Here is a 9,534-nt window from a genome sequence, read left to right on the forward strand (position 1 = left end):
AAACAGCTCCACAGTTTCAAAGTACTTTTTAGGTATCTGAATCAGATCAAACTTCACACCTGCATGTTGGCCATCTGTGTGAAAGTCTACAGCTCAGTGATACCCATAAACATCTCAGGCAGAGTTAGGAATTTAGTTACTCACCCAAATTAACAATAAGGCAATTACGATTTCTATACTATTCAGTTCTATAGTTAATTCAGTAGACCTGCTTTTTTATCTCTCTGAAATAATTCACAGAACTTCCATTGTTGGTTGAGAAGTTTCAAAATCCAGCGTACCACGAGTCTGTTGAGAGCATAGTCTCAGCATCAGACCACAGCCATCCACCCACTCCCAACCCAGTTTCTGAAGCCAAGCATTACTGCAGGAGTTATGGATTTCTAACCAGAATATGTTTAGTATCTCTTTTAAAGGGCATAAAGCATCACTATGCCAGACAGCCTTGCTTCCTTCAGAGAAAGCATGCATCCACTTTGTGGTTGTTTGGCCTATGTCAACGTCAGCTTGGCACAACGATATTTGACACTATTAATAGGGAAATCTATTTTGTTGTTTACAGCATCACTGTTCATGCACTGGAAAGACCAATATCAGCAACCTACTTCTGCAGATAACCTAATAAGGGTTCCATGGAATGTGTATCTGTAGCTGTATGCATACATATATATGTACAAGAGAGCAAAAACACCAGTAAAAGCTACGTTAGATTTCTACAACTCACTTCCTACGGAGATGCAAACTATGAAGAATATAAAAGGTTCACTAATGAGACAGCTAAAGGATTTTTTTTTTTTTTTTTTTTTTTTTTGTGCTGGACTGAGAAACCACAATAAAAGGCTTGGCTGATCCTTCTGAGGCTTCAGAAAGACATGGCAGTTAACCTAGCTAAATCCTGAAATGCAGAGCTGTTCAGCCAAACTCTCAAGTCACCGAACTGACTGCTGGAGGCCATGCAAATGAACACATTTGTATCCCACCTCAAATGTTGCTCTGCATAGTTTGATACACTCTGTAGAGCAGAATAACTAGTAAAGTTAGCATACATCATTTGCTAAGGGAGGGTAAAAATGCAAAAGTAGAACCGACAACCTAAACGAATTTTTTTTTCCAATTCTAAAACAGAAGAGAGCAGATATTAAACATGACTCTCAACTGGAGGCTTTGCAATAATTGGTATTTTTTTGCTGCTCTTGACAATGCTTCAAAAATTAAGTTGATATTCCAGATAAAAATATGTCAATATGAACCTTTACTAACCAAGTGTTAGTAACATGAATTAAGGTCTTTTACTCAGTAATTTAGCAGTCTAGTTTTCAACATAAATTAAGTAATTTATCTTGGGATTACAATAAAAAATGTAACAAGTATGTCGAAAACAATAAATGGGGAACACGGCCTAGAGTTCTTGTTCCCATCCCATCTTGCTCTCCCTCACCTTCAAAAGACTTTATGTTGTCTCCTCACACCATAACACTGCTTTTGAAGTGCCAATATCTACTACAAGATCAACAATTGTTCAAACTGACAGGACAAAGGAAAATGGGGAAAGAATGAGGCCTTCCTATACCTCAACATTATACAGCTTAGGGAGGGCACTAAGATACTCAACTAATCCTAGCATCAAACAGGTTACCCATTAAATGCTTTGGCTTGATACCTTCGGCTTCAGGGAGCTGGGAACCACTGCTCACAGGTAAAAGTTCAAGAACTGGACAACTTCCTCACAAGAGAGACCTGAGAGTCTGATGCCTTGACCATGCAGCATGGTTGTGTGTGGATCACCAACCAACCAGTCCACTGTCATCATGAAGAATCTTAGAGGCACAACAGCAATGCAAATTGACATACTGATGGCAGAGTACATTGGGAAAACAGCACTTTTCAGCATACACCAGTAAACCAATACAGCAGGAATAAAACAACTGACAAAATAAAGCCCTTCCCTTGGATCTTCTAGAGAATTATGAGTATCCTTTCCTTCTTCTAACTCAAGAAGCCTCTTAACAAGGCCCCACAAAACAAGATAGCCAAGAAGTAGGTGTTTCCTCATGCTGGGAAGGAGCTGAGTCTGATGGGCGGGATGATAAATTTGAAGGGCAGAGCCAAGAACTCACATGACCCTGGGGGCACACTGACTGGGGCCTCTTTTCATATAAAATGTAGAGAAAGAAATCCACAAACATCTTGGCAGAATATGGTATTCAAAAGCACAACACTGGGTTTCCACAGCACTGGCTGACGACTTTGGGATGCTCAGGTCACAGTCACAAGAAATCACACATTAAGAAAAATATACTCAAAGCAGACCCAAGACAAAAGAGACTTAACACAGGCCTCAGAAAGGTGCAGAGACATGGAAAAAAACAGCAACCAGACTCCAACCAAACTCACATCAATATTGGTGCATACAAAGGTTGTAGATTGCAAAGAAACTCACCATCCCTTCTTCTAAAGGGCTGACTTCCCCTCGAGCATTTAAAAGAAATAACATACTTTGTTTTTGTAATTTTCTGTTGCTCAAGGCATGAAATGGTAGTGAAAATAAATGACAAGCCCTGTACCTAATGCTCAGTAGTATCTTCCCAATATTTCACCCCTGTGTTTTATCAGAAGAAAATGACTAATGTGTAACTTGAATGCACTGAATATATCTTCCCTCTTAAAAACATTTCTAGAGAACTAGAGGAGTTTATTTATGGAAACAAAACTTAAAATGAAAGGATCACTTTAGCTTGCAAATTACAAACCGTTGAACTGCTTAGACTTCTTTTCTGCATGAAAACACATCTAAGGAAAACACATGAGACAGTAGTTATTACAAGCAAGTACAACCCCAAAGCCATATTTAATTGTTCTGCTTGCAGTAGCTAAAAGAATTGTAGAAGGGTGTAACTCGTTGAGATTCAAGACATCACAGAAGATGCTTCCTTCCAATGTCCCTGGCCAACCTCTGTCCCAGACTGTGTCTAGCATTTCCTTTGCCTGTCTGTCCTCAGTCTTAATTCTCACTAGAGGTAATCCATCATCTTACAGGCTGAATAAAAGCAGTAATCTTTGTCTGCCACTACGACTCTGCAAAAACTGTAAGTGATCTCTACGCAAAACTTCTCCATCCAACCTAAGAATAGCTCAGATTTTGCAGAGCAAATCCTTATACAGAATGCCAAAACATACATATGTAAGGACTCAGTGCATTTTAAAATTCACTTTATAGTTTCTGTAGTAGGAAAAAAAACCCACCACATTTCTAATTTCAAAAGCTCTTAGACACAGAGCAACTAAAAGCTCTCATAGATGAAGTAGGAATTACTACTGATTTACTTCCTGGAAGTATTTTCCTGACTTGCTGTAATTTAAAAACCAAAAAAAGGTAACTCAACATTGATTATTTACTTTATATGGCACACATGAGGAGGACTTTTTACTTTATTAAAACCAGCTTAGCCAACAAAAATGTATCCAAAGACGGAGTAAGAACAGTCCTGCAATCTGATTTACATGAGCTGCCACACTTGGATTTAACCATCCCCATCACAAACAGCGATCCAAGTCAGAAGTTTTACCAGCAAACTGTTAAACATACGAGTTCCCTCTATTGTGCTTGCACTACACAACCACACTTTACAGAAGACCAAAGCTATTAAACCCTGAAACTCAAGTGTTTCATTCTTCTCTCTGCTGCACAGCATGTAAGAATGGTAAAGAACACCACAGTGCAGTAAAATGGCCATCACACCACTGTACATTAGTACTGGACTCTGTCTGACTTTTTGACTTCTGCAGTCTCTTACAAGATCTACAGCTACATTTAAGAACTACGGTATGGCAAGTTCAAAAGGTTTTCAGGCATGCACTCCACAGACTTCTCTCTAGGGAGAAAAAAATAGATGTTTTTCATTTGTCAATTTTCCTCTCACATACCAGCATTACCTCAAAGTGATCCTCGAGTATTTATCTTCGAACAGATAGTTACTACTTTAGCATGTAACTACTATTGCAATTGGAGGGGAAGAGTCATTTTTAATTAACACTGGATCACATGGAAAAGAAACCGTTTCAGAAATCAAATCTACAGTTTAATGGGCAACCATGGCACTTCACAGGGGATTTATTGCTCATAAAATATCAAAATGGAATTACTTCACCTGTAAGCTCAGGCAGAGAGACAGATGTGGGTGACAGCCTACCGCCTTATGAGAAACACAGATGTAGGAATTCTTGAATTTGCACAGGAGGAATGAGGACAGAAAATAAGATGAGGAATAAAAGATGATGTCTCAAAGCAATCTGAATTTAACAGCACACATCCATTCAATGCATGATCTAATTCCTCTGTCCTAAACAATAACCTTAAGCCTACAAAGAGGTACATCTATCTGCACATGACTGTAAGTAGAGTTTAAATAATCTTGTCTGGAGGTCAAAAAAAATTACTCACTAATTAGATCTAATTAAATGTTTAACCCAAGTGCCTCCACCATTCTTTGCCAAAAAAAGGATTGTCACTGACTAAATGCTAACACTGTTTTTCCCAGTATTGCACTCATGAATCCCCAAAACCAGTAGAAATTCTATGTGTGCTGTGATTTTTCAAGCTCCTCCTACACACAGATATATTTCCCTTGCAGCTTTAAGTAATTTTATTTACTTTATATCTCTGAAATTTTGAATTTATTTTAGGAACAGCCATCTGAAAAGCCATTGCAAACTAACTCTTACAGAAGCTGTGCTAATACATTACTGGGTTATTGTTACCACCTGCAAACCTTAAGTGGGAAAAAACTTAGTTTTGCAAAGGTCATTCTCTGACACATATTGCTCTGCTGTCACTAAACACATCTCAGTCTTTAACAGCAAAAAGTGCTTGTATGCCTTCTCCTCGAAATAATGCAAGTACCTACCTATGTGGAATTCACAGGCATTAAACAATTTGTTTAAAGCTTAGATTTTAATTCAATAAAACCACAGTGACTTAGAGCTACACATGAAAAGCACAAAACATGTATTGTCGAGCAAGACCAGAACCACCTAGAACAAACATTTAGGAGAATGTGAACTCAACCTGCAAAAGAGCAATTTATTGTTTCCTATGCTGGGTATATAAAAGAAGAAAGAGGTTCACATATCTGATTTTGTTGTGAAAGCAATGCTGACTTGTTCAAAGGAAGCTTTTAACCAGGTAGTACAATTGCACATTCATCTAAGGCACTTACACTGCCCATGACCATCATCACAATATCTGAGCACCTCAAAATTTCTTCTTTGCTCTGTTAATCCTCACTCCCTGTGGGAAGATGCCACATGCCCTGCCATGGTTAGCAGTTAAAGACACACACACAAAAAAAGCATATGTTCAAAAATGCACTTTGCAACATATACAAATAAACTTGTGAACAGTTTTCTTAGAAGGAAATTCTACAGGTGACTGCTATTCTGGATATATTTTAGGTGAAAAACCACCAAAGCTGGCTCTGCTCAATCAGGTCAAGTCTTGGAGCAAACCAACACCAAGTTAAATCAGACTACTAAGCCCAGACAGGAGTTCCTTACAATTACACAGACTTTCAAGCCCCAAACTGGTACTTTTCACACTGCTCTGACCTGTATTTCCTGCTGGAGAATACTGCTCACCTCAATCGTGCTCATCCTACAGTCTGGATCAACCTTTTGGAAAATACTTTGGTGTCCTTCTGTCCCATATATGTAAGAGTCCTTCAAGTCAAGGATTCAACAGAAGACGAGAGAAGCATACGCCTCATCTTTCCAGACTTTGGATACAGCTAGAGTCAAGCCCTGGGATTTGCTCCTAAAGTTCAAAGTGTAGAGAAAGCCTCACTTCATGCAAGGTCTCACAAGGAATTGGTAGCAGGTGGAGATCTCTATCGAGGTCTCAGATTAGCATTTTAGCTACAGGAATACCTTGTGTGTAGCTATCGTGCATACACCAATTGTGTTCAAAAACACACATCAGTGCTCGCCAGTTTCAGTTATTTTTCTGGGGTTTTATAAACTACCTTCTGGTACAAAACAGGCCTTAGCAATGTTGCAGATCATAACAAAGACCAAGTGGCTGCCTTGAGATCCAGAAACAGATGAAAGTTGAAAAAAACATCCCTTACAATAAAATAAAAACACTTAAGGAAGTCAAAGAGTTATACAATGCCAATCAACTGGGGGAGGAAGCAACTTATCCACAGATTACTATTTGTGAGATCTGAGAGGAAAAAACAGAGGATGTTTCTAGCAATAAAAACCCCTTGAACTTGCATGAACTTGAATTGATCTAAATGAATAATCCTATTAGATCCTCTTAACTTTGGCCAGGATATAATTATAAGGATTGGAGACAGCAGGACCAAAACTCAGTGGGGGTCTGTCTGCAAAGCTCAGCTCCACTTGAAGGAGATTTCCTATTGCCCAGGGCATGCAGGAAGACAGAGCTAATTTACAAAAACATACTTGGCAACAATAAGGAATGGATTTTACACAGGAATGACTCGATACACTGAGGACTTCAGCTTGGCAAAAAGACAATGGCAGGGGATACTACACGTCTGTCAGGGCATGATTGCAGGTCAAGGCTGAACAGGAACCAATTCCTCATCGGCTCCCAAAACAGGAACTGGGGGCTGGGGTTTGAACAAAACCATGAAGCAGGTTCAAAAACAGGAAAGAAGTGGTCCTCTTTCAAGCAGTCATGAAAGTTATAATCATGGGATGCTGCATACACACAATTTATCTAAATTTAAAAAGCCTACCAGCCTACTTTAGGCTGTCAAATATAAAGGTAAACACAAAGACACCACTTCTTGCTGAGGAAACCCCTAGCTGAACCAGTTAGAAGGCAGATAAGAAATAAGTCACAAAACTATGCATACCTGTTTGACCTATTATTTTATATTCCCCTAGACAAAATGTCGTGGGTCAGACAGGTTTCTGACCTTGCCAGGCCCAGGCACTGAAAGAGACTATGGGATCTCTGACCTCTGCAGAGTACATGCCCAGAATTCAGGCAACTCTCCAAGACAAAAGTGGAGGTAGGTCATCTGAGAGAAAAGAGTGAAACCAATTCAGCATTTCCTTTCCCTCCCTTCCACGTCCAAAGACTGAGTGTTTCATGGTGCACTCTCCAAGGCATAGGGCAGTCTCTTCTACCCAAATTGACCCAAGAAAAAGGTTACTGCTCTGTACATTCTCCCCAGATGAATGTCACTTAATTAAAGAAATCCTTATTATTTTCTTGCATGAATCTTACTCCTGACAATTGCACACAGGCACTTAGGATCATCTACACATTGGTAACAACAGCTATCACAAATCCCCATGAGCACACCTCAGTGCAGTAAAACCAGCAAACCACTGGGGAAAAATGTGACCACTGGTCTCTGTTTCACAAATTACAAGTATCATATGTATCACCTGATGAGGAAATAGGGAATTTTTAATATGTAAATATTTAATTAAAAATCTAAAAAATATTCTGAATCACAGTGGGGTTAACATTTCCTGCTCTCTCTGTAATACCCAAAATATAAATTATTAATTACCAAGCAGTAATACACACATCTTAAATATGTGAAACAAACAGACACAGCAGATTAAAGAAAATGCATTAAGGGGCAAGACACAAAGGCATAGAACCAACATTTTAATGTTCCAGTTCCCTATCCTCACACTGACTCCCTACATTTCCTTGGAAAAAAAAAAATCACTTGTTGCCTCCATGCTTCAAATTATGTCCATAAAATGGAGGCAATGCCACTTTATCACAATCTCACAAGGATAAACTGGAGATTGTGAAATGTCTGGATAATACAGGATTGAAGGTCATACAGAAGCCAGGTAAGAGTGAGAAACATGTTTCAACTAGCACTGAAAGTATTTTATTACCCATGCAGATGGATCACTCCTGTAGCATTAGTCACCAAGTGAGATCCAGTGAGGCTGCCAAGGAAAAACTGTGTGTGCCTGTTCACTCTGTGAAGAAGGGCGGGATGGCAATAATGATATTCTCATATTCAATAAAATGAATCTAATATGCATACTTCTGTGTGCTGAATGCACAACTGGTTTTGGGTTGGGTTGTTTTTTTTAATGTAAAAGGAAGTTTGAAGGCTCTTCTTATTTAACAGTGCCACAGAGATTATCAGAGCACTGTAGTATCAAAAAATTTGTTCACAGCAGGTAAAATTCACACCCTGCAGTGAACCAACAAAAGATCACTTAAACCCTAATTTCAGCCCTCACGGTTGAGCCAGTGACACATTTCTGTTAGCACTACATGGGGACCATTTTCTGGATCTGAATATTAAAAGCACTTGTGCTTCAACGGCATTTCTTTCTAGACATTTTTTGTTTCCCCCAAAAAAAAGCCAATCTGAAGCCCAACCAATCTGTTTTATTTACACTTGCTGATGCAAATAAAACTAGATAGTGGTACACCCCTGTACTTTCATGATTTTTAAAATCATGGAAACGTACACAATTTGGCTGTTTAGGTAAAACAAAATTGTATCACATTCTGCTTTTTTTACCCAAATAGTTACAAAGATATACTATATTCTGAGAGCATGCTTTTTTTTCACCATTTCTGAAAGTCAGTCAACAAGTCATTAACAAATATCAAAACAGAGAAAAATATTAGTATTAGAAAGAGAAATTTCAATATGTAAGTAAACATGAGATGACCTGCAAGTAGTAAGGAAAGGAAAAATTCGGCTTGCTGATAAAGCGAGTTACAGGAAAAAAGTGGGTTCCCTAAAAGGAAGGATACAAAAAATATACATCGAAGAGTAGGGCAAAGGAGGGTAAAAGTCAGCACCAAGTACCAGGGTCCTGTTCTTTTCTCTGATATAAACACAAGCAAAAATCAAGGATATTAAACCTCAGTCCCTGTCCCTTGGAGGGAATCTGCAGGATCGTCCCTGCGCCTAGCGAGCTTCCGCTGGAATAGTGGAAAGTTGGATCTGTAACAAAGATTATTTTTCCACCAACAGTTTAATTTTAGAAAGGCGCCAACAAAAGGCACCGCTCTGAACACCCCGAGCGCGTTCCTTCCCCTCCCGATCCATCAGTGCCCGCTTCCTCCTGGAGACACGATGCCGTGGCACAAAAAAACCACGGCTCCATTCGGCCGCTTTAGTCGAAAAAAACGCTCTTCCTGCGTGGAAAAAATAAAACAACAAAAAGCCCAACCACCCAACCAAGCGATGCCATAAAAAGGCAGGAAAGCAGGAGTAGGGAGGGAAGGGCCGGCGCGCACAAGAGCCCGCACCGCCGCCCTCCCGCAGCGGAGCCGGCGCCGCCGCTGCTCCGCGAACCCGCGAACGGCGGCATTTCCGAACCCAGGCTCCAGCACCGACACCGGGGCTGTGACGCGGCCGCCCGCCCTGCCCCGCCATGGCCGCCGCGCCCGCCCGCCCGGCCGGAGCTGCCCCACGGCAGCCGCGGTCGCCAGGGCAGCGCGGCCGCGGGGGGCCGGCGGGGCTCCGGCACAGCTCCCGCCCGGCGCTCTCCCCGTCCCGGCCGCAC

The 9,534-nt window shown here is 40.5% G+C and overlaps 1 protein-coding gene across 2 annotated transcripts in view; it reads right to left on the reverse strand.

The window, feature by feature from the left end:
• The window catches only part of BZW2 (basic leucine zipper and W2 domains 2), a 56,833-nt gene that overhangs the window by 46,650 nt on the left and 649 nt on the right, over positions 1 to 9,534 (reverse strand). The window lies entirely within an intron of this gene.

This window comes from Oenanthe melanoleuca, chromosome 2 (genome assembly GCF_029582105.1).
Source record: "Oenanthe melanoleuca isolate GR-GAL-2019-014 chromosome 2, OMel1.0, whole genome shotgun sequence".
Lineage (NCBI taxonomy): Eukaryota > Metazoa > Chordata > Aves > Passeriformes > Muscicapidae > Oenanthe > Oenanthe melanoleuca.